Below are 2,506 nucleotides of genomic sequence, written 5' to 3'. Positions count from 1 at the left end.
CAAGAATCAATACAATTTAGTACAACCTCCTAAATTTGCTTTTTCTGTAATTAGCTAATGTGGTATGAACTAACTTAGACTGTATGAATCTAACCCTATTAACAACAGAACTATAAAAACAATAGTTTAGGAGCTCATAATTCACCTGAAACTTTAAAGAATTTCAGTTTTTACATACCACTTGCTCTTTCTATCTTTGACCAAACTCTGTACCTGATTATGAACAATACCATCAAAGGACTGGACAAAGAATCTTTAAAAAAATCCGTGAAGGTCTGACTTGTAAAATGAGTTCTTCTGTTTCTTAATATTATCAGACAAGGACTTCAAAATAGGAAAACAAGGACAAGATTTAAAGTTATTTACAATTATTAATGCAATTTCATATCTAAAAAACCTCAATCCAATTTGGAGAACATAACATACTAAAACATACTGAAACCTGTATTTCTGTTAGACACATTTGGAAGCCAATCAAATATACAACCTAGTTCTCAGATCTCTAACAGTCTAATCTTGTTTTTTCAAAGTTCAATTAATTTTTTTACATATTTGTCTTATCCTCCCTTTTTGAGGATATATCTATATCTAATCCTTATTATCATCTTAAAGGAATGAGATACTTTAAGGATCTAATCTTATAAATGAATATAACTATTAGCAAGGGGATGGTAAGCCCAAGAACTCATTTATCTAGGTGCATAGGATGTGGAGTTGACCACAAATATAGTTTTAAAACGGTAAGATCTTTCATATTTGTGTCTTACTATAGTAACTGAGATGTTGATTTAGTATCAAAACAACAAAACTTCTTACTGTTCATCTGCCTTGATTATAGAAATTTGCTATGAAAAGAAAAAGGTATGACAATAGCAAGAAAGACTGGCCCCTCAAGGGCACAGACTGACCTAACATAAGGTATAAGAGGGAAAAACTCACTTAGTTTTGTTTTCTTCCAGGAATGAGTCATATTTGACAGTCAATTATGTCATACAGCTCCACATTATTCATAGGGTATCAAAAGCCATGCTCAAGAGAAACTAGATGGAAAAATTTCCTGTTCAGAAAGGAAATAGCACAATGGGAAACCGAATCAAGAAGATCCTATCTTTGCCTACTCAAAGTTGTCCTGTTAACTTTTCTGAGGGACAGACATTCACCTGTAGCAATTCTCAGACTGCACCCCCTTTAGGCAGTACATGGAATTCCCCTTGAGTGGTGGACTATTGGATTCATGACAGTTCAGGCAATCATACATGAAATCAAAACTTAGAACAATGTCAAATCATAGTTTTAAGAGATTTTACCTCAAATATTAAAATTTTACTGATCACAGTTTAAGGCTAGGCTTTTGTTATTTTCCTTTTGCTGCAATAATAGCTAACAATAAGCAAATATAATATTTATTTATAAATCAAAAATAAATGCATTCTGGAGTTTCAGGCATAAATTGAATAAATGATAGTTGACTCAAGATCTCAGAAAAATTCTGGCCACTGTAAAGCCTCCAATCTCCATTGCCTATTAACACCTAAGGCAAAATTGAAATGTTTGAATCTAATGTCTATTGGTGCTAAGTTGACTCAAAGATATAACTTCAATATATACTATTTATTAACAGATAAAATTTCACAATTTTCATAAGTGATGGTCAAACAATCTCAGATGAAACTCACTCTTTACAAGAAGTATACTTTAAATGAAATATACACCATTAAATATTTGTTTTCAAACATTCTTACCTCATTCTTTTAATGGCTCGATTCATTACCCAACAGAATCCAGATTAAAAGAGAAGTTACTTTTCTAACCACATTTCTGATATACTCATTTCCTAAATGTCACAATACAAGAAAAAATTTGTTTAGAAACACAATAATAATGTTCTCAGTACATGGCATGTATTTAAAACATGAAATAAAACTTATTACCAGTTAGATGACCTTAATTCACTCTAATGTATCTCCAAATTATCTTGCATGGAAAATTTTTTTTGATTACTTTTGGCATTCTATATTGGTTACATTCAAGACTAATAGAGAATACTTACATTTACTAACATTTATATGGTACTTACTATGCATGCTAAGTACTTCACAATCATGTGATCCTCACAGCAACCCTGGAAGGTAGGTGCTACTATTATCCCCTTTACATATTAGCAAACTGAGGAAAAGAAGTAAAGTAACTTTCTTTAGGCCATGCAGCTAATAAATTCCTGAGACTGGATCAGCTAATAAATTCCTGAGATCAGATTTGAACTCAGATTTTCCTGATCCATGCATTTTCCCAGCATATCTCCTTAATGCCAAATAGCAAATGTATTAAGTTCTGATTTATCACAATTATCCAATTATCCTCACTATAAACAAGACTATATAATGATTTAGTTTCAGAACAAATTTTGGCCAAATCAAATCTGGACTTATAATCACTATAATCACTAATGGTAAACATGCAAAATCTCAATTTTGAGAGGGCCAAGGGCCATTTGCTTCCAGCACCT

Source organism: Vombatus ursinus, unplaced genomic scaffold, assembly GCF_900497805.2.
Source record: "Vombatus ursinus unplaced genomic scaffold, bare-nosed wombat genome assembly UNPS02014774.1, whole genome shotgun sequence".
Classification (NCBI taxonomy): domain Eukaryota; kingdom Metazoa; phylum Chordata; class Mammalia; order Diprotodontia; family Vombatidae; genus Vombatus; species Vombatus ursinus.
Note: the sequence above shows the minus strand (reverse complement) of the source record.